The sequence below is a fragment of the Sorex araneus genome, chromosome 7, assembly GCF_027595985.1.
Source record: "Sorex araneus isolate mSorAra2 chromosome 7, mSorAra2.pri, whole genome shotgun sequence".
Lineage (NCBI taxonomy): Eukaryota > Metazoa > Chordata > Mammalia > Eulipotyphla > Soricidae > Sorex > Sorex araneus.
The window spans coordinates 7,332,677-7,356,423 of NC_073308.1; the positions used below are offsets into that span (position 1 = coordinate 7,332,677).

General features: G+C 45.5%; 1 protein-coding gene across 2 annotated transcripts in view; it reads left to right on the forward strand.

Annotated features, from left to right (window-relative positions):
• The first annotated feature begins 11,168 nt into the window (after nucleotides 1-11,168).
• Nucleotides 11,169-23,747, forward strand: part of LOC129406494 (leucine-rich repeat-containing protein 37A3-like) — a 128,682-nt gene continuing 116,103 nt past the window's right edge. For both annotated transcript variants that reach the window (XM_055144477.1, XM_055144478.1), the window contains exon 1: nucleotides 11,169-11,184. The gene's annotated coding sequence lies outside the window, so the exon portion shown is untranslated. The remainder of the gene's footprint in view (nucleotides 11,185-23,747) is intronic.

Genomic DNA, 23,747 nt, shown 5'->3' on the forward strand with positions numbered 1-23,747 from the left:
TATTAAAGGCCTCGTCAGTTTGTCAAGTTTCAAAGATCAGACCTAAAAACATGTCCTCAGAAACATGAATAAATTTCAATTTTGCAAATTAAGGATCATGAGTAACATCCATTTGCCATAATTCATTAGGAAGGAGTCCTCTTGGATTAACCCCATCAGAAACTATTCTGAAATGACGTGCACAGGCAGGGCAATTTTTAACAATTTTTGCCTTTCTAGTAAGTCCAAATTGATATTGAAAGGCTTTTGCATTTTGAGGATGTAATTTATTTGACTGTTCAGGTGTAGCGATAGCCTGGGCTGGAGCGATAGCCAAGCAGCTAGGGCGTTTGCTTAGCATGTGGCCGACATGGGTTCGATTTCTCTGCCCCTCTCGGAGAACCTGGCAAGCTACCAAGTGTATCTCGCCCGCATGGCAGAGCCTGGCAAGCTGCCCGTGGCATATTTGATATGCCAAAAACAGTAACAACAAGTCTCACAATGGAGATGTTACTGGTGCCCACTCGAGCAAATCTATGAGCAACAGGATGACAGTGACAGTTCAGGTGTAAGAATAGTATGATATCTAAGAGCAAGGTCTGCTTGCTCATTGCCTTCAGATAAAGGACCTGGTAACTCTGAATGGGCTCTGATATGTCCTATATAGACACCACACGTCTCTGATATGTCCTATATACACCCTAGAGGTCCGGGCTTGCAAGCATTGCTGATTATTAATAAACAAATTAACAATGGGAGAGGTACTCATTTGAGACAAAATGCCTGTTTCTACTGCTGGCAAATTTTTTGCTATATAGTAGCTATCCATATAAATATTCAAAATGTCTTTCCATAATTGCAAAGTTTTCCAAATAGCATATAATTCACTGCTGTGCAGATGCAATAGAAATAGAAAACAACTGAAGTGTATCTTTCACAACTATACTAGCAAATCCTTTAGGGGTGCCCTCAGTAAATACAGTTAAGGCCCCTGCAATAGAAGTCTTTAACAACATGGGGAAAGATAAAAGATGTCTTTAAGGCAAGTTGTAACAATCTATCACCAGGATAATGATGATTATAATTCAAGTATTTTTGCTGAGCCGCTTGAAGATACTCTTCTACTGCTTCTAATGCCAAGGAAGCTTCTGGATTTAACTCCCTGGGGGATAAAGGATCAGCATCACCTTTTAACATATCAAAAAGAGGTTTTAATTTCCCAGTAGTTAATTTTAAATCAGGTAGAATCCAATTAATATCTCCAAGTGATTTTTAATAATTATTTAAAGTTTTCAAACAATCTCTCCAAATTTGCACTTTTTGTGGCACAATTCGGTTTTGTAATAACCTATAGCTGAAATATTCATATGGGGCTTTCCATTGGATTTTATCTGGTGCTATAACAAGTCCCCATTTCTTAAGATTATCTTGTAATGCCACATATGCTTCTTTTATTAAATCTTCAATTTTGGCAGCCATAAGAATAACATTCAGGGAGCTGGAGTGACAGCACAGCGGGTAGGGTGTTTGCCTGGCACGCAGCCAACCCAGGTTTGATTCCCAGCATCCCATAGGATCCCCCGAGCACCCTCAGGAGTAATTCCTGAGTGCATGAGCCAGGAGTAACCCCTGTGCATCGCCGGGTTTGACCCAAAAAGCAAATATATATATATATATATATATATATATATATTTATACATATATCATTCATATCATGTAAATAATGACACGCTCATATAATTTTCTTATAGGCTGAATAGCTTTAGCTACAAACTTTTGACACAAAGTGGGGCTGTTTTTATTCCTTGGGGTAAAACAACCCAATAATAATGTTCATAAGGTTTTGTAAATTAATGTTAGGAACATGAAAGGCAAAGCAACCACAATATTTTTCTTGCAAAGGTGTAGTAAAAAAGCAATCTTTTAAATCCAAAACAACTTTGTAATACAGACCAGGAATAGCAACAGGACTTGGCAGGCCGGCTGCAGAGCTCCCATAGTCTGCATATGTCATCAGCTGCTCTAAGATCTCGTCGCCTCCTCCACTTACCAGATTTCTTTTTTATTACAAAAATTGGTGAGTTCCAGGGAGAATTAGAAGGCACGATATGTCCCAAATATAATTGTCCTTGAACTATTCTGCAGCAGCAAGATTTTCTTTATTAAGTGGCCACTGCTCAATTCAGACAGGTGTATCAGAAAGCCAAACTACTGGGTCTGCTCACTCGACAGTGACCGTGGGGGAAAATCCAGGGAGGGTGAGACCCAAACCACACCCATTTAATTTCCTTGAGGGTAAGACTATTATGCACACGGTTTCCTTGCACATTCAGTCTGACAGGAGATAGAGTAAATTCCCTGACATCCTCTCCTGCTGCTGTAGCCTTTGCAATCGCTTCCTCCCACACAGATTGCCTCTCAGAATATGGAGGAAGAAGCTGAGTATCTTCAAGGAATATCACTTTTGTATCACTTGTCATCCCATTGACCTTCTATTTGCTCTAGTGGGCACCAGTAACATTTCCATTTGTCCCTGTCGCATTCTAGTGTAGCCCAATGATATCTGCTAGCTCCAGGAACAGGAAGAGCCTCAAACTGTTCATTCAGGGTTTTGATGAAGAAGTCTGAACATCTCATTGGTGGGCGGCCATGGGGTCTTCTGATGTCCCGTGGAATCCAGTTGGTAACAATTCTAGACCAGTCTCTGAATCGCATTACATGTCCGGCCCATCTGATTTTTGATGCCTTGGCAAATGAGACATCGTCCCTGATTCTTGACCGTTGACGGAGGTCTGAACTCAGGATTCCTTCTCTCACTTGAGTGAGACGTGATACTCCTAGCATAGCTCTTTTGATTCCTCTTTGGGATACCCGAATAGCATTCTCATCCTGTTTAATAGGAACAACAGTTAATTTTTGTAACGGATCTGCTATAAGATTGTTAGTACTTTCTTCTTCTAAAACAGCTACTATAGGAGCTGTGGAAGTGGGAGGACCCGAAGGACTGTCCCTTGTTCTGGCTCCTCCTTAGTTTCTATTTTCTCCCTTTTTTGTTCTGGAACACATTTTTCTTCCTGGAAGCAGATCCCTTCCATAATAAATGTCCAGAGAGCAAAATTATCTACTGGAGTTTTATCAGGACCACAATTATTAAAATGCTGCTGGAGATCTTGATCCAAGCTCTTGTTTCCGAGTTGGCTCATTTAGAATTCCTTGGCTAGGAAACCAAGGAGAAACAGAATGTACATGCTGCAAAAATTTTACAATCTGACTTTATTTTACTTTAAACCTCCACTTTGAATCATAAAAGCAAGCATCTGTGCAAACAGTTTTTGATTACTTAATTGTTGCTCCATTGTCCCCCCTTACTCAGCAATAACTGTCCCGCCCCAGACTTCCTTACCTATTCCGCAGCTGCCTTGTCTTTTCCAGGCCACACACCTCGGTTCCTCTTGCCCTTAGTTCTGGCACCACTTAGAGGGCATGTGGGCTGTCAAAGGAATGGGCTAAGAGGGAAGGTGAGGATCTTAAAGAGACAGACAAATAAGTGGTTGAGAGGTCTGAGTGCTTGTGGACCAGCAGCCTCGATCTTTATTTCAGGAAGCCTTTTCTACATCTCTGTCAGGAACTTGGCAAGCATTGTCATCGATTGTAATGGCAAAAAGCATATTCCTAAGATCATACATTTCTTTGATCATAACAAAATGCAATGGGGAACAACCTGATCATTCCTAAACCTTTTAATGATTAGCAGACCGTACAGCTACGTGTGTATCCTACTAATCTATTCACTGTCACTATATCACTGTCATCCCGTTGTTCATCGATTTGCTTGAGCGGGCACCAGTAAAGTCTCCATTCATCCCAACCCTGAGATTTTAGTAGCCTCTCCTTGCTTGTCTTTCCCAATGATTGGAGGCTTTTTCGGGGTCAAGGGAATGAGACCTTTAACTATTACTGTATTTGGCATATCGATTATGCCACGGGGAGCTTGCCAGGCTCTTCCATGTGGGCGGTATACTCTCGGTGTTTGCCAGGCTCTCTGAGAGGAATGGAGAGTGTATATCAGTGAATAGAAGCAAGTTTGTTAAAACCTAACACATGGGTGTTGCTTTAGGCACATCAGTGGGCTAGACTATAAGTGGTTGTGCAGCCACAAAGTGGCCTCGTGCTTCTGGGAGATTTGTTTTATATTGTCTCTGGATCTTGGCCCTTGATGGGATTACTAATCTATTAACACATCTATATCCTGTTAACTTCTCAGCAGGCTAAGGGTGGGAATGTATTAATCTCTATAGGCTTGGGTTGGCAATATAATAGCTTCTCTGCGTACTGGGGGTGGCAGTACAGGGAACTATGCCAAGTGTTCTTGGCCCTCTGTGTGAGGCAGCTCCTAGGGCTATGTCCAAATAAGGACCCTGCATGAGCAGGCAGCTCCCTGCAACACACCACCTGGAAATTTTATTTTCTGAAGAGCCTCTCAGCATTTCCTGTAAAATACCTATTTTCTCACTTTAAAATGCATACATGAATAAGTCCAGTGATGGGCTTGGGAAGTAAAGCCAAAAAGGTCAACGTTCATGTAACCAATAAAGGCTGTTGGCAGGAAATGCTGGACGTGAGCTGGAATCCCTCCCCGAGGCGGGGATGAGGTCCACGAGGAGTGGGAGAATGGGAGGATGGGAGCCTCTCCTGTGGCCCCAGAATAATCGCTCCTGAAAAGCTGTTAAAGCCATCATCCTCCAGCAGGGATGAGTATTAAAGCAAATCACAAGCAGTCCTGTCGTTCTGTCCAAGTGCTCCCCAAGTGCCAAAGCAATTAATGACAGCAGATTCAATTCCTACCCCTACTTATGGTCACACTCTCGTGTCGCGCGCCGCTTCGTCCAGCGAAGAAACACGCGACTCGGAGATCCTTTTGGCTGCGATTTATTTAGGAACTTTCTCATGCGTTAGAGATGAAATCAGGAAAGGGGACGTGGAGTAAGGCGGAAAAAGGGACGCATGAGGGAGAACCCCCGAGCTAGGTGACCTCCCCCCTTATATACCTCTCGCTGCCTGCTTATGCCCACGTGTCCGCATCTGATAGGTTAGTCACAGCTTATGGGCGTGGCAAGACATCCTATTTCCTTATTAGGAGTTGTTTTCGAAGCACACAGGTGTTGATTACAAAGAGTGCTACAAAGCATGGTCCCATGGTGGCTCTCCACACTCTCGGGCTCTTGAAATGGTTAGAACTTTTGCAGCTGTGTCTATACTGCTGTTGATGCTAAAGGCCTGTCTGTTTTCCCAAGCTCTCAGACTTATTCACAAGTGCATGCCCTATCTTAGTATTGAAGGTTCTCCTCCCTTAAAACCTTGCAGAAAATTTTCTTTTTTTTGGGGGGGGGGCTTGTATTCTTTTAAAACACAAACACAATGAAAAACATAGTTTTCCAGGCTGGAAAGAGAGCCCTTTCCTTACAGGTTACTGACCAATGTGTAATTCACTCCCAGCACCACCTCTGGTCCCCCAAGCCCAATTAGGAGTCACCCCTGAATACAGAGCATTAAATATCCTCTGACCACCACTAGGTTGGGACGAAGCCCCACTTCTCTAAAAGCTAAACAAACCAAACCCCTCAGTCCGCAGTGAGCAGGATGCCCAGAGGCACAGAGTAAAGATGAATGTGTGAGCAGTAGTTGACTAAGATGATATTTCTCCACCTCGATTTCAGAAAACATTGGTGGAGGGATGGGAGTAATAGACCAGTGGGTAGGGCACTTGTTTTGCACCCAAGTGACATGAGTTTGATCCCTGACCCTACAATATGATCCCCTGAACCTTGCCAGTAGTGATCCACGAGCACAGAGCCAAGAGTAAGACCTGGATAGGTATGGCCCCAAAATATTTTTTTAAAAATTAATAGGGGTCAGAGAGACAGTAGGAAAGGTGGTTGTCTTCCGTGCTGCTGACGTGGTTTAATCTCTGGCATCTCATATGGTCCCCGAGCACGGTCAGGTGTGACTCCTGAGTGCAGTCAGGAGAACCCCCTGAGCATTTCCAGGTGTGGCCCCAAAACCAAAAATTGGTGCAGCCAGGTACTGCCCGAGGCTCTCCTGGGTCCAGTGGGCTTATCCCAGTCTCATGCACCCCACCTTCCATCCCACCTGAGATAGATCTGTGGCAGCAAGAACCCCAGTAGCAGTGGAAGAAGCACAGATCTCCCTCTCCAACAAAGATACTCATAACTTCTAGATACTCCAAAATAATGATCTTTGGGGTCTGAAACAATAGTACAGTGGGTAGGGAATTTGCCTTGAAAACAACTGACCCAGGTTCGATTCCCACATCCCATATGGTCCCCCAAGCACTGCCAGAAGTAATTCCTGAGTGCGAGCCAGAAGTATCCCCTGTGCATCACCGGGTGTGACCCAAAAAGAAAAGTAATCATCTTGATATATCACCCGTGCACTTGTAAGCCAGGAAAAGTTAAATACAAGAGCGAGGAAAATGAGCAGTGAGCCAGATTTGATCACCTACCTAAAGGAGCACATCAATGCTGACACTCTGGACATATGAAATGAGTGTGTTGCAAGGAGCCTGGGGCCACACATTCTGCAGGTCAGTGTGCTGAGTGAACTGCCCGTCACTTTCTTGGCAGGGCTCTCAGTTTGTGGATGCGGAGCAAGGGATGGCTCTTCTCTAGACAGGCAGTGCTCAAGTTCACACATCCAAGTCCATGAGCTGGGGTTGAATTCTGAAGCCTCCCAACTCTCACCCCGCCCTGCAGGGAAGGATAAGTTGGGGCTGCCATCAAAGGTCACACAGGCTGCAGAGATTGCCTTCACTGGCTGAGCACAGAGTTTGCATGCTGGAGGCCAGGGTTCGATCCACAACACTTCATGGTCCCAGAAACACTGCCAGGAGTGACCATTTCCCAACCACAGACCTGAGAGTGATCTCCACATCCCACCCGGAAAAAGAAGGAGGCAAAGTACTGATTCGTATTTTTATATGTCAGGGAGGTTATTCTGGGTCTCTTCTCCTGACTAATCTGTCCTGATAATCTCCAGATCTATCCACATAAGCAGCAGATTACATGCTATCATCTTTTCTTAGAGCTGAGTAGTATTCCATTCTAGATGTACCTTTAAAGATAGAGACAGGTTCTTTAACCAGTCCTCTATTCTTGGACATTTGGGTCGGCTCTAGATTTTGGCCATTGTGAATAGTGCTGCAAAGACCAGAAGGGTGCAAATGTCTTGGGTTTTTGGGACAGATGCCAAACAGTTGACTATAAAACATCGCGGTGGGCTTTCAGGGCGCGCTCCTGTTATAAGGAGTAGGGAAAACACGTTTTCCTGAGAGCCCCCTGGGCAGGAAGGTGCTTGAGCTCTGTTGGTCCCCAGCGCCAACGGCCTGGGAAAGCAAAGACGGGGGGCTTCACAAGTGGGCAAGCTTCACTCACAGAAGCCCAGACGGACGATCCTTACACAGAAGGTGGCCGGCAAGGGAAGGTAGCCAGTAGGATCTAGAGCCTAAGACACCTGCGACAGTGGCAAGCCCCACTAGGGGGAAGGTCTACAGGCTCCTCCGGGATCTGGGGCGAAGCCCCTAATGACTGGCCCCGCCCTCAACCTCCTCGGGGCTCCGCGATTGGGCCGTCGCGTGGGGGCGTGGCCCGACGTCCAGACGACGTGCTTGCGTCATCGCCGCGGGCGCTGCTTCCAGTTGTCTGAGGCTGCGAGGCGGCCACCGCGTCTGGAGTGAAGCTGAGGGGCTGCCCCGGCCCTGAGCGCCCGTCACCGCCTCCCGGCTCCCTGTGGAGAGTGACGGCTGAGGGGGCGAGCAGAGGGGAAGCGTCGCGGCGGCGGGGAGCCCCCGCGGATCCCCCCGGGCGCCCGCTCCGAGCCCGGCGTCTGCCAGCCCCTTCCCCACCCGAGCCCGCGAGCCCGCGAGCCCGACCCCGGCCCGCCGCCGCCCCGCGACCCCGGGGGCCGCCCTCGCCGCTCTGCCCCTCGCGGGCTCGGCTCCCTTAGCCCAGTTTCCCTCAGCTCCCTGCAGTGCACCCCGAGGCCCGCCCGGGGACCCGGGTTCGATCCCCCGCAGCATCGCGTATGGGATTCCTGAGTGTGGAGCGCAGGACTGAGCCCTGAGCACTGTCGGGTGTCTACCCCAAAAAAGCCAAAAACCAGGGGCCCCTCCTCCAAGCCCCCCTCCACCTCCGCTGGCCCCACGTTCACCAGCACAGCCAAGGCGAGTGGCCGGTGGAGCCCAGCGCTTTGGTGACAACCTGGACCAGCCCTTAAATGTGCCCGAGCTCAGCGCCTCACTCCCGTGTCCTCCCGGTCCTCCCTGGCCCCCGTCTCCGCTTCCTCATCCGTCTCATGACAAACCCAGCAAGGTCCTTGCACCTCTGCCCGCGGCCTCAGCTTGCACCCATGGCCCCTTGGCCCAGTCCCCATGCGGTCTGAGAAAGTTCAAGCCCTCTGCCAACCCCCCTCACTGCCCCACAGCAGCCAAATACAGACGCTTGCGCACAACCTGGCAGTTAAGGGGGCTGGCTGGACTGGCCCCTGAAGGTCTCCAGTGGTCAGCTAGCATGGGGGCCCGCCCCTGTTGTGTAGCCAGAGTTTCTCCTCACCTTCTGTCTCCCTGGGCTGTCCTGGGGTTTGTGTGTCTGGCACTGGTGTTGGACTCCCTGTGCTGGCCACCCACCTGGTAGGCAGCAGCCAAATCCCTGAAGGTGAGTGCTGGTGCCTCAGTCGCTCACTCCACTGCAGCTGCAGGACCCAGTCCTTCCAGTCACGTTGCTGGCCTGGGGAAGTGGAGATGCCACTGTGTGGTGGCAGAATGGTGTGTGAGTTGTCCTGCACATGTTAAGGCTCCTCACCTTGTGCTCCCCCAGCCTCCCCTCTCACATGATGTCCATTCCTTTCCATGTAGTCGAAAGACTACCTCCTTCTGGCCCTTGCAAGGGGACCTGTTGGTGGCTGTGGGCCTGGGCTCTCCTGGCCTCTCCATGGGCCCTACATTCCCTGGGAGAGGCAGAGTGTGAGAACGATGTTTGGATTGTCTGGAAACCAAATTCTGAGGTGTCTTCCTGGGAGAAGCTGAGCTTGCTTTCTCTCCTTGCTGATGTTCCATAATTCTGAGAACTTTCTGCCAGCAAAGAACTTCGAGCTTTTATTTGTTTAGTTATTTATTTTGGAGGTGGGGTAGACTTAGCGGTGCTCAGGGGTTATTTCTGACTCTGCACTCAGGCAGTGTTCAGAGGACCATATGGGATGCCAGGGATCAAACCCAGGTTGGCCACACAAAAGGCAAACACCCTCCCCACTGTACTATCACTCCAAACCCTCCTGTTGGTTTAACGTCAGCAGCACAAAACCAAAATGTTTTTAACAAGAACAAAAATATTGGCATCCAGATATTTTGGTGCCCTTGATTAAAAAGCTGACCATAAATGTGTAGGTGATCCCCTATTACCTTTTGTTTTGTTTTGTTTGGCTGCACTCAGCAATGATCAGGGTTTACTCCTGACTCTGTGCTCAGGGATCACTCCAGGTGGGGGAGTATTTAGGGTGCCCCCAATTGAACTGGGGGAATTGAATTGAACCCAAGTCAGCAGTGTGCAAGGCAGATGCCCTGCTCACTGTGCTATGGCTCCAGCCTCTAATCACCTCTTCTTGACTAGGATGTTTTGAAAGATCTGATTCATGAAGGTAGGTCAGAGTAAAGCTCAGCTAGGAGACTATCAGATAAAAGTCTTCTTTCCCATGAGCCCACATTTGGGCGTTTGCACTCTCAGCCACAGGGGCAGATGTGGGCCACCGTTAGGCTACTGTCTCTTGGCCCTACAACAAGAGAAACCTCCACAAGGGAAGAGAAAACACTAGCCTAGTGCCCATTCTAGAAGGCTGAGAAGGAGACTCGTGTGCCTGAATGTGTAAGGGTGTGTGTCCACAGAGACAGGGACACTGGCTCCCTGTGGCCCCAGAAGCATGCAGAGAGGAGAGAAGGCCTTGCTCAAACCCCCTGGGGGGGACTGAGTGGTGCCCTCCCCCATGTCTGTACTTGTGCCCACATGAAAAGCCTTGAGCTCTGGGCGCAGAGACTTCAGGAAACAAATGCACTCTGTCCCCACAGCACAGAGGTAAACCAGCAGCACCTCACTGCTCTGAGAATAAAATGGTCCCCACGTGACCAAATTCCAAGTCCCAGGAAGGAGTCTTGGGGCCTGGGCTTCTGATCTAACTGCAGGCCCACAGTTAGGCTGCTTAGGAGTTCAAAGGTACTTACTTCCCTTTCCCATCGCATCCTTTGTCTCTGCTCTGTCAGCTTCCTTTGCCCGAGGTTCTCAGCTCTCATACCTGCTGCCCTCTGTGCTGGGGGAGCAGAGGGACTGCGGGGGAGAAGGCCTGTCCCCATGGGGAGGGCTCAGAGAGATGTTTGCTCTGTGCTCAGATCACAAAGCAGCATATCTCCCTACTTAGATTTCTGTGGTGGGCATCCTAGTGGGAAACTTGTCATACAGGGTATTTTTTTGTTTAAAACTTCCAAAGGTGTTGTCAGAATTCAGCAAAGCCCAGAAGGACTCTGTGCCAACCTGCCAACTAACCCAGGAAGCAGCAAACCCTGTGCCGCCCCGTCCACACCCCATTACATCAGTTCAGCCCTGCCTGACCCAGCCTTTTCTTTTTTAAAAAATTTATTTATTTATTTGTTTATTGAATCACCATGTGGAAAGTTACAAAGCTTTCAGGCTTAAATCTCAGTTAAACAATGCTCGAACACCCATCCCTTCACCAGTGCACATATTCCACCACGAAGAACCACAGTAAACCTTCCCCTCCACGCCCCCCTCAGCCCCCCACCCGCCTGTGTAGCTGATAAATTTCACTTTACTTTCTCTTTACTTTGATTACATTCAATATTTGAACAAAAACTCACTATTATTCTTTGGAGTCCCCCCCGCCCCCTGAAGTTGGACCTGCTGAAAAGGAAGCATTTGATAATTCCGAGCATCCTTAGACGATGGCTCCCGGACTTGCCACCACTGGGAACTCCCCCTGTTGTCTCTGCAGGGAAGACTCCATGCCAGCAGCATTCGGGTCTGGTGGGCGAGCTGACCAGCGCAGCCTGCCAGGGAAGCAGCCAGCCAGAACCTCGGGAGGATGGAGCCAGACTGAGCATCGTGGTTCCCTCACCCGCAAGCCCAGTGAGTTGGGCAAGCTCTGGGCGGGGCTGAAGGGCCCCATGAAGTGTCTCAGCTAGTGACTCTGAGTGGTCCCTGCCTTTTCCCCATTACCCCTGGGTCCCCTCCCAGTGCTGGGATTCATTGCCTGGCAATGATGGAGCCCGGGCTTCTGGGTGTGAGTCGAGGAGATGAGGCAGACACAGTGCTAGACACTTCCTGTAGGTGTGTCCTGTCAACACATATCAGCCCTGGGGGAAGCTAATGCTCATCTGATCACAGACTTCGTGCTGAGGCTCATCTGTGCCAAGACACTTTCCTAAGGCAAGACACTTTGCTCACTGAGCCTTTATTTTCCCCTTAGCCCATGTTAAATTAACAGTTCATATAAATCTCATTCTGCGACATGAATCAGGTTTAGAACCACACACTCTTCAGGGACTGGAGCCATAGTACAGTGGGGAGGGAGCTTGTCTTGTGACATGGCCAACCCATGTTTGATCCCCGACAGCCCATATAGTCCCCAAGCACTACCAGGAGTGATTCCTGAGTGCAGAGTCCGAAGTAACCACTGAGCATTGCCATGTAGGGTACAAAACACAAAGGAACCACATTGTCTAATAATGTGGTTAGACACTTGAAAGACGGCTAGTCCTGAGCTGGGGAGATAGCTCTGTGGTCATGGGTTACAGGCCTTGCATGCACAGGGACTCATTTATAAGTCCTAGTTCCTCATGCTTCATTCACCACATGGCATGAGCCCTAACATTGGCCCGTGCAGACCAGTTGGCCGAGTATCGCTGCAGTAGTCCAGTGTGTTGATCATCCAAGGGAACCAGCCCTAGACAGCTCCTGGGAGAACCCTGCGTGGGCCCTTGTGAGCTTAGACCAGGACCCAGTAGTTCAGCTGGGTGGCCACACCCTTGCCGTTTCCCATTCTCAGGAAACTGGTAAAGATTCCTAGAGAGAATGATGGATCTTTTATAGTGACCCATCTGTTTGAAAGAGAACTTGAAACTTTATTAGACAGATAGCAGTAAAGGATGCATAGAAAATAAACTCTGTGATTTTACTTAACACCAAATAGATTAATGTGTACTGTCTTAGGGTGTTTTTTGGCACATTCCTCTGGTGCTCGGTTTTTACTCCTGGTGTGGTGCTCTGGATACCATGGGGTGCCGGGGACTAAACCTGGAGCTGCTACAAGCAAAGCAAATACTACAGGTCTTTCAGCTATCTCTCCAGCCCTTACTGAAGTTTTTAATTTGATTATTTGTTTTCTTCGGGCCACACCCAACAGTGCTCAGGAGTTACTCCTGACTCTGTACTCAAGGATCACTCCTGGTGATGCTCAGGAGACCATATGGGATGCTGGGGATCAAACTGAGGTCAGCCGCATGCAAGGCAGGCCCCCTACCCACTGTACTGTCTCTGCCCACCCCACCCCACTATTTTTTTGTAAAATCAAGAAATCTGAAACTTCCAATTAGAGCCTCTCATTAGCACCGCATAACCAGGTTAGCAACTTTGAAATTATAGGATGTGAGAAAACACAAATTTTGAAAGCTTTGTGTAATCTGCGAACACTTTGTGACTCAGTAAATGTGTTACCTCAGACTGTGTATCACATGTGCTCAGAAACCAAAATGGGTACAAGGCTTAATATATGAAAGAAAATTATGTGGCCCCTCTATATTTCAAGGGAAATAATGCCAACTCTCAAAATGGGCACGAACAAGTGCCCAGGTCACTAACCCCCAAGGAAGAATGTAGCAGTGTGTTAGTCAAAGGGACAGATGTTCCGTGGTTGTTGATTTGACTTGAGCATTGGTGGAAAAGGTACAGTGTGAGGTCAGCTCCAGATGGCTGGGCCAGGGAAAGGGAAGGCAGCTGCCCAATGATGCTCAGGGGTTACTCTAGCTCTGTGCTCAGAAGGGTACAAGGCAAATGTCCTACCGCTGTGCTATCACTCCAACTCTACTTCTTAGATTTATAATTCTTTAACATGTTTATTTTGTGTGTGTGCATATGTGATCCGAGGGGTTGAACCTAGGACCTCACACTTAGAAGCCTGTGCTCTGCCACTGAGCCATATCCCTTCCCTCCGGCCCTCACTGCTAGCACTTTCATGTACATACATACATGCCCTTCATTTTAAGAATAGCTTTATTGGGCTCTAATTCACCAATTAAAGTGTAAAATTTAATTTTTGAATAGACTCACAGGATTGTGTAGCCATTACCAAAGTTTAATTTCTTTTGGTCCTGTGGCCACACCCACCAACACTCAGACTGCTCCAGGATGTGTTATTTGGCAGCACTTGGGGGCTCAGAGCTGCCAGGAATACCGCCTGGGCCTCCTGTGTGAAAAGCCAGCTCTGTATCCTGCTGAGCTGTCTCTTGAACCCCACAGTTTCACTTTAAAACCTTGTCATCCCCCCGCTGAAGGAAACACCTTCAATTACCAGTCTCTCTCCAGTCCTCTCTCTGCCCTTGGCCTGTGGCCTTCCCTCAGCCACTTTGCTAGTAGTCAGGCCTGTTCAGGAGGGTCCCTTATAGTGGCATGAACCATACAACTTGCCCTACTGTCACCCCATGACAGGCTCAGCCTTGGAGCAGCATCATTCCCTTTTATTGTCGACTGACATTCCTGTGTAGGTGGCATTGTACGGCCAGGTTACATTTTATTTATCACTGGCTGATGGACTTTCCTCTGCCACTTTTGCAATTATATTTGTGTCTGTATGTTTTTATTTCTCCTCAGTGCATGTAAAGTGGAATATTGGGGGAATCCAGTTTACTTCTTTTGTACTTATTTATTTACTTAACATTTTGTTTTTATTTCTATTTTCATTTTTATATTAAAACAGAAAATGTGGGTTGTTTTATACTTAATACTTTCAAATGACTTCTCACTACCTATATAATGTTCAAACTCCTTAACAAGCTCCTATATAATCTGCTCCAATATCCCCCTCTAGTCACAGTCTGCTCATTCCCTTGTTTAGATTCATTTTGGGCCTTGCAAACACATGCACTTCTAAACTTCTCTTATCTGCTTTTTTTAAAAAAAAATTAATTAATTATTTATTTATTTTAATTTTTTTTATTTTATTTATTTTTTTTTCACAGGTAAGTTTTATTGCAATTTTTGAAATATCGGATGAAACATACAATGTGTAAAAAAAAAGGAATACTGAAAAATACTAGACAAGACAGGGGTATAATTGTTTTTTTAATTGAATCACTGTGAGATACAGTTACAAAGTTTTCATAATTGAGTTTCTGTCATACAATGATGAAACACCCATCCCTCCACCAATGAGCATTTTCTATCACCACTGTCCCCAGTATCCCTCCTGCCATCCCCACCCCATCCCATCCCCTGCCTCTGTGGCAGGCACCTTCCTTCTTACTATCTCTCTACTTTGAGGCATCATAGTTTGCAATACAGATACTGAGAGGTCATCGTGTTTGGTCCTTAGTCTACTTTCAGCACACATCTCCCATCCAGAGCCATCCCTCCAACCATCATTGACTTAGTGGTCCCTTCTTTCTCCCAGCTGCCTTCTCCCCCAGTACGAGGCAGGCTTCCAAACTGTGGAGTGATCCTCCTGGCCCTCAGACAGGTTTATACTTCTGTATCTCAGAGAGCAGCTGTTATCTTTTTTTTTTTTAATTTATTTATTTTTAATTAGAGAATCACCGTGAGGGTACAGTTACAGATTTATACACTTTTGTGCTTATACTTCCCTCATACAAAGTTCGGGAACCCATCCCTTCACCAGTGCCCATTCTCCACCACCCGTAAACCCAGCGTCCCTCCCACCCTCCCCAATCCCAATGAATCATCGTGAGGTACATTTACAGACTTACAGACTTTCATGATTGCATTTCAGTCAAACAGTGTTCAAGCACCCATCCCTCCACTGGTGCCCATTCCCAACCCCCAATGTTCCCAGTATCCCTCCCCCCACCCCCAACCCAACCCCTTCCCACCTCCTGCCTCTGTGGCAGACACAATCCCTCTTACTCTCTCTGTCCTTTTGGGTGTTGTTATGGTTTGCAATACATGTAACAAGCAGCCATCGTGTTTGGTCCATAATCTACTTTCAACATGCATCTACTATCCCCAGCGATCCCTCCAACCATTATTTATTTAGTGCTCCTCTCTCCAACCCAGCTACCTTTTCACCTAGAGCATGAGATTGGCTATCAAGCCTTGGGGCAGTGCTCCTGACCTTTACTATCCTTTAGTGTTAGTCTCCTGACCCTTACTTAACTATCCTTTGGTGTTAGTCTCCTATTATGTTACTTTGTAGCCCACAAAGGAGTGCAGTCCTTTTATGTCTGTCCCTCTCTATCAGACTCATTTCACTTAGCATGATACTCTCCATGTTGATCTACTTCTATGCAAATTTCATGACTCCATTTTTTTTCTACAGCTACATAATATTCCTTTGTGTAGATATACCAAGGTTTCTTTAAGCAGTGGTCTGTTCTCAGGCACTAGGGTTGTTTCTAGATTCTAGCTCTTGTAAATAGTGCTGCAATAGACATACAAGTGCCTATGTCATTTCTACTGTACCTTTTTGCATCTCTGGGCTATATTCCCAGAAATGTTATTGCTGTGTCAAGTGGGAACTGATTTCTAGTTTTTGAGAAGTGTCCTTATTGTTTTCCTGAAAGGCTGAACCAGTAGGCATCTGCATCTCTCTGATGATTAGTGACAAAGAGCATTTTTTCATGTGTCTTTTGGCCATTCAGATTTCTTCTTTGAGGAAGAAGAAAAAGGATTTCTTCTTCTGTTCATTTCATTGCCCCATTTTCTGATGGGGTTGGATGTTTTCTTCTTGTGGAGTTCAACCAGTGCCTTTTATATCCTTGATATGAACCCCTTCTATAGAGGGGCATTGTGTGAATAACCTTTCCCATTGTGTAGACTGTCTTTGTCTCAGCAAAATGGAAATTGAAGAAACTTTTTCAATATACTCAAAGCCATCTACCATAAACCCACGACAAGCTTTATACTCAATGGGGAAAAACTAAGATCCTTCCCTGTAAGATCAGGGACAGGACAAGAATGCCCACTCTTACCACTACTATTTAATATAGTTCTGGAAGTACTTGCCATAGCAGTTAGTCAAGAAAAAAAAACATTAAGGGTATCCAAATAAGAAAGGAAGAAAAAAAACTCTCATCATTTGCAGATGACATGATACTATATTTAGAGAACCCTAAAGCCTCTACCAAGAAATTCTTAGAAGTAGTAAACATGTAAAGTCGCAGGCTATAAAATCAATACCCATATGTCCATGGCTTTCCTATACACAAATAACGAGAGAGAAGAAAGTGATATGAAAAAGGTCATCCCATTTGTAATCATGCCTCAGAAAATCAAGTACCTCGGAATCAGCTTAATGAAGGAGGTAAAGGACTTATACAAAGAAAACTACAAAATGCTACTTCAAGAAATTTCTGTACATCAAAAGAAATAGTGACCAGAATACCAAGACTATCTACAGAATGGGAATCCAGTTTAATTCCAGGTTTAACCTTTTTCATTTGTTTGTTTTAGTTAGGGGGCACACACAGAGGTGCTCAGGGCCTACACCCAGCTCAGTGCTCAGGGGTGGCTCCTGGAGCTGACTGGGGGCTGGGGGAGACCCTCTGCTGCCAGGGATGGAATGTGCATCTCCCAAACATGGACTGTGTGCCCCAGACTATTAAACTCTCCCTCTGGTCCCTCTGGTTAGTCTCTTGAGTACTATCACATTGTTAAAAACTAAAAGGTACAGGGGCTGGAGCAATAGCACAGCAGGTAGGGCATTTGCCTTGCACACAGCCAACCCGGGTTCTATTCCCAGCATCCCATATTGCTCCCTAAGCACCACCAGGAATAATTCATGAGTGCAAAGCCAGGAGTAACCCCTGTGCATCGCCGGGTGTCACCCAAAAAAGGAAAAAAAACCTAAAAGCTACAGTACGTTTTACACATCTTCACCACCAATTTTGATTGTCTCTCTCCTTCATTGCTGCCAGCCTCCTGGTGAAAGGGACAGCTCGCCCTGGTTTGGTGTATTTTTTTTAAATTTAATTTAACTTTGTTTTTGAAATTTTATTTTCCCTTACCTTATAGAGACACTATAGTCAATTCTGGGTTGGTTACATGCAAGGCAAGTGTCCTACCTGCTGTACTATCACCCTGACAGAACCTTGAACTTCACAATTTTAGAGCTGTCTTCCTACCAAGAAGCTCAAGGGTATGGGGATGGGAACAGTGTTTCTCCTATTTGGGGATAACAATCTTCTTTGTTCCAAAGTAATCTTTCAAGTATAGATCATGTGTAATCTTCCATTATCCCAGCAAAATCTTCATCTAGATAATGAAATAAACTAATATAAATGTTTTTCCCCCAGAATCTATGGCACTTAGGCTTAGGATATTCAGTCAAAGGCAGGCTGTTAGTGAAAGAACTGGAACAGACTCTGGTAGTTGAATCTTAGGGAGAAAGAAGCTCATCTATGCTACTAACAAATCTTTCTCAAGCTTCTGTTTTTATTTTTAATTTAATTTTATAGAGTAATTCACAATATTTTACTATATTCAATATTTGAACACCAATTCCACCACCATTACACCTTCCTACCACTGTATTTTGGATGTTTTCATCCCAATCCCAAACCCCAGGCCCAAAGCAAAATGAAAGAATTCATTTTGTATTGTTTGTTCTGAATCAACTGCTGAAAATGCTCCAAAAGTTTCCTTAGAGGAAAGTATGTGAAGTTTGTTGTATTTCCCCCAGGCACCATTAAGCCTTTCAATAAGAGCTTACTGACATGTTGTTAAAGGCTGTGCCTCCTATGCTTTTATATATACATATATATATATATATGTATATATCACATGTATCACTTGTCATCCTGTTGATCTTCAGTTTGCTCAAGCGGGCTCCAGTAATGTCTGCATTCGTCTCTGTCACGTGCTAGTGTAGCCCAATGATATCTGCTCACTTCAGGAACACAAAGAGCCTCAAACCGTTCATTCAGGGTTTTGACAAAGAAGTGTGGCCATCTTATTGGTGGGTGGCCATGCGGTCTTTTGACGTCCCATGGAATCCAGTCAGTAACAGCTCTAGTCCAGTGGTTGTCTCTGAATCCCATTACACGTCCGGCCCATCTGATTTTTGACGCCTTGACAAACGAGACATCGTCCCTGATTCTTGACCGTTGACGGATGTCTGGACTCCGGATTCCTTCTTTCCCTTGAGTGAAACATGATACTCCAAGCATGGCTCTTTCAGTTCCTCTTTGGGATACCTGAATATCGTTCTCATCCTGTTTTTGTAGGGCCCAGGTCTCTGAGGCCTATGTTAGTGCAGGAAGAACCATGGAGTTGAAAAGTGGTGGCCAGCTGGAGGTTCTTTGTCCTCTTAACCACTTCCTCGATGCTCTTGAAAGTGTTCCACACTGCTCTCTTCCTCCTGGGCAATTCTGGCACCAAGTAGTTTCTCATGTTGAGTTCTTGACCCAGGTACACATAACTGCTGCATTCGGAGATCTATGTTCCATTGAGAGCAAATGGAATGTCAGGGACTAGTTCGTTTTTCATGAATACTGTTTTGCTGAGATTCAACTGCATTCCGACCTTTCATACTCGCAGTTGAAGTCGGCCAGCATTTGTGCCGCTTGCTAATGTTTGGTGTTATAAGAACAATGTCAGTAGCGAAGCAGAGGTGGTATAGTTGCCAACCATCTATATTCACTCCCATTCCTTCCCATTCCAGTAGTTGCATGATGTTCTCGAGGAATATATATTCCCTAAGTTTGGTTGCCTTCTATTTTTAACCCCATCCAATGTGGAGTGCTACTCTTGGAATATTAGCAGTATGAGATATGTCAAATTCTGTTCTCTTTTATCATTCCTTGATTTATTCTCTCAACCAACGAACGATTGATACACTTTTGGTAACAAACTTTTCTCGCTTCAAAGAATGAGAAAGGATACAATATGGATCCTTTGAGCACTCAAGGTGCTTATAAACTGGTAATAGTGATAGGCACATAAATCAATAATTAATATTGCTTTGCTTTTATTTGTATTTAAATTGTTTTTCTTTTTTGTTTGGCAGTGCTCAGGGCTTTCTTCTGACTCTGCACTCAGGGATCACTCCTGGCAGGCTTGGCAGCACCATATGGGGTGCTGGGGATTGAACCCGGATTGTCCATATGCAAGGCAAAAATGACCTTACCCATTGGACTATCTCTCCAACCTTGCATTTGAATTTTTATAATATGTTCATATACTACATGCTGGCTGAAAGTTGAATTTGACATTTAAGAACTAATGATGTAAGAAGTCCACAATAATGTGTATCTAGAGAATTAATAACAGACATAGCTTTTATTTCATAAGGAAGCTCTTATGCAGATGAGAGTTACTCATAAATTGCTATAAAAATAACTATACTGTGGTCTCTTCTGGACTGGAGCGATAGCCCAGAGGGTAGGGCATTTACTTTGCACGCAGCTGACCCGGGTTCGATTCCTCTGTCCCTCTCGGAGAGCCCAGCAAACTACCAAGAATATCCCGCCCACAGGGCAGAGCCTGGAAAGCTACCCATGGTGTATTCAATATGCCAAAACAGGTAACAAGAAGTCTCACAATAGAGACGTTACTGGTGCACACTAGAGCAAATCGATGAGCAAGGGGATGACAGTGCTACGACAGTGCTGCATAGTCTCTTCTAGCAAGGCTAATAATTTGGAGAGGGGAGTGTTACACATGGATGTCCTTCCTTGGGGGCATATCTGTCTTAGCTCTCCTTCAGCTTATAGTTTCAAACAAGAGCTGCTAGATAGAATCACTGAAGCAATTTACTTCTTTTGCTTATCTACAGTCTTGAAGATCTTCCTGACTTATACTTTCACTGACCAGCAGAATCAGGGAAACAAACGCTCAAATTAATGGGAGACTATGGAAATAATGCAGAAAAGTACCATGGCTTGATAATAATGAGTATTAGTCCTTACTATGAACTTAATGCCTAAAATGTTTAAGGACCAAAGAAATAGGCCAGGAGTTAATGTGCTGACCTTGCTGCTGCCAGCTCAGTTCTATACCCAGTAGCATATATGATTGCCCCAACCACCACCTGGAGTGATCCCGGAGCACAGAGCTAGGAGTATTTGATTACTGCTGAGTATGGCTCTAAAACAACAGCAACCACCAAAGTTTGTTTGATTTGCTCTTCACAGCCACTTTATGAAAGTTGTATTGAGAAGTCTTGGGTCGGCTGAATTAGATCTCTGTGGCAAGTCGTTCCTATCCTCGAGTATGTCTCTTATGTCTTTAGGTTCGTCTCAGCAGACATAAAGCAGTTTAACATCGTGCCCTTGCCCTAAACAGCTCCCAGTGCCAGGAACTGGCAGACTACTATTTTGGTTTCAATGGATGGTATAAAAGGATTGTCAAGGTGGAAGTGGAGAGAGAGTTCAAGTGCAGAGCCTGTGCTGAAAGTTCAAGTGCAGAGCCTGTGCTGAAAGTGAAAGTTTCTGAGCACCGGTCACACCCCAGAATCAATCAAGATCTCAGTGAATTGATGGTGGTGTCATATAGCACTTTTGTGCTCTGTATGTGCGTGGCTGGTGTAGTTCATGGAAAGTTTGGCTTAATGTTGAAGTCACAGGTTACTTCAACTGTTAGCATGGATTGCTGGAATTGAGGTTTTGTTTTTAATTAAACAGTTTAAAATCTGCATTGAGATGTTCAGAAGGACCTTCAATCTAAAATCCAGCTTCAGGATCTTTCTGACCTTGAAGAAAGGGAAAATGAAGATATTGTGGCACCATTTCAGAAGAAAAGCATAAAGATCTTCTGTGCTTAGAGGTGGTATTGTCACCCTTTGATTGCAAGAGCCCTGGAGTTGGCATAGCTGAGGAGACTGGATAAACTGTGAGGTCTCTGTGGGGACTGGAATGGGGGTGTGGGTAAGAATTCTCTCTCTCTCTCTCTCTCTCTCCCCCCCCCCCCCTCTCTCTCTTTCTCTCTCTTCCCCTCCCTCATCATATTTTCAGATACATCAGAAACAGCCCTCTCCTTGCTAAACTGCTAAAGCCTTAGGCAGATGTTTTTAACAATACTTGTTTAAACCTTAGGTAGTAACGAACAGAATTTTTGGGGGTGGGGTGGGGGAAGTGGACGTGCTGGGGACACCTAATGATGCTCCTGGCTCAGCACTCAGAAATCACTCCTGACGGTGCTCAGAGGACTCTGTGGGATGCTGGAGATCAAACCTGGGTTGGCTACATGCAAGGCAAGTGCTCTACCTGCTATACTATCACTCTGACAGAACCTTAACTTCACAATTTGAGAGCTGTCTTCCTACCACGAAGATTAGGGGCATGGGGATGGGAACAGTGTTTCTCCTATTTGGGGCAACAATCTTCTTTGTTCCAAAGTAATCTTTCAAGTATAGATCATGTGTAATCTTCTGTTATCCCAGCAAAACCTTCATCTAGATAATGAAATAAACTAATTAAATGTTTTCCCCCCAGAATCTATGGCACTTAGGCCTAGGGTATACAGTCAAAAAAACCGGGCTGTTAGAAAAAGAACTGGAACAGACTCTAGTAAGTGAATCTCAGGGAGAAACCAGCTCATCTATGCCACTACCAAACCTTTCTCAAGATCCTGTTTTCTTTTTAAATTTATAGAGTAATTCACAATATTTTATTACATTTAATATTTAAATACCTCCACCATTACACCTTCCTATCATGGTATTTTGAATGTTTCCATCCCGATCCCGAACTCCAGCCCCAAAGCAGAACAAAAGAATTTATTTTGTATTGTTTGTTCTGAATCCCGTTGCTCATCGATTTATTCGAGCGGGCACCAGTAACGTCTCTCATTGAGAGACTTATTGTTACTGTTTTTGGCATGTCCAATACGCACGGGTAGCTTGCCAGGCTCTGCCTCACAGGCTCAATACTCTTGGTAGCTTGCTGGGCTCTCTGAGAGGGGCGGAGGAATCGAACTCGGGTCATCCGAGTGAAAGGTGAACGCCCAACCGCTGTGCTATCGCTCCAACTGTTGAAAATGCTCCAAAAATGTTTCCTTAGAGAAAGTATGTGAAGATTGTTGTATTTCCCCCAGGGACCATTAAGCCCTTCAGTAAGAGCTTACTGACATATTGTTAACAGTTGAGCCTGTTGTGCTTATATATATATATATATATATATATATATACACATATATATACATACATACATGCATACATATATATATATACATATATGTTATATATATTTTTTCCTCGAAGGAAACTGAAGAATCAGTAGAGAATCCACAAACAGAATTGCTCTCCTTGCTCTATATACCTGCAGTCTTAGAAATTTTAAGTTGTCAGAGATCTTATATTGTTACACGAGTTGACCCTGGGTTGACTTCAGCCTTGTAGTCTGGGCAGTTCTTCTAGTAAAAGTGACTTCGTTGGTCATCTAGTAAAATTTCTATCAACTATAAGAACCTTTAAGAACCATTCGGGGCTTAAGAAGATGGTACTGGAGCCAAGGTACCTGCCTTGCATATCCCTGGCACAGCATGTGGTCCCCTCTAGCACCACCAGGGAGCACAGAGCCAGAAATAGCCCCTGAGTACCAGAGGATATGATCCCTACACCCAAAATATAAAAGAAGTAAAAGAAGCAGTGGGTGGGAGAGATAGCTCAGAAGACTGAGTACACTCTTGGCATGCAGGATGCATAGTTTCAGTTCCAGCTCAGCACAGCATTGCCAGGAGTGACTCCCAAGTTCTAAGTGGGTAAAATTCTTGAACACCATTGAGTCTGGCCCAAAACAGAGAAACAAAAAGAACCAAACTTAATGTCTGCATTGAAAAGGAAAATGCTCTTATTTTATGCTTTCAAAATAAAATTATTGGGGGGGGGGGTTGTCGCTGTAGCGATAGCACAGCGGGTAGGGTGTTTGCCTTGCACTCGGCCACCCAGGTTAGATTTCCAGCATCCCGTATGGTCCTCCAAGCACCATCAAGAGTAATTCCTGAGTTCATGAGACTGGATAACCCCTGTGCATCGCTGGGCATGACCGAAAAAGCAAAAACTAAATAAAATTATTTGATGTATAAAGGAAGAACACACCTAATATCATTGAGTACTACCTTCAGAGAAAGGTCATTTTAGACAATTATTTTGAATTGATCTCTGTTAACTCTATTTCAGAAAGTGGTCAAATAGCTGTGGAAGATAGGACTTTTGAGGAGCTTACTGAAGGGCTCAATTGTTTGAACTATTGACCTAGTTTTGAACAATAATTTTTAAAATAGTTAAATCAAACTCATCAAGAAAATTCAAACACCTACAATGGAGTCTTAACAAGACTAGCTTAGGGGCCTGAGACACAGTTCATCAGGCTAGAGCATGGACTGTGCGTGAGGGAGACCTGGGTTTGATACCTGCCACTGCATGGCCTCCGGAGCACTGCCAGGAGCAACCTCAAACACCTCCAGGTGTGGCCCCCAAACAAACAAAAAACGTCCACCTTACTGTGAAACGTGAGAAGACATTT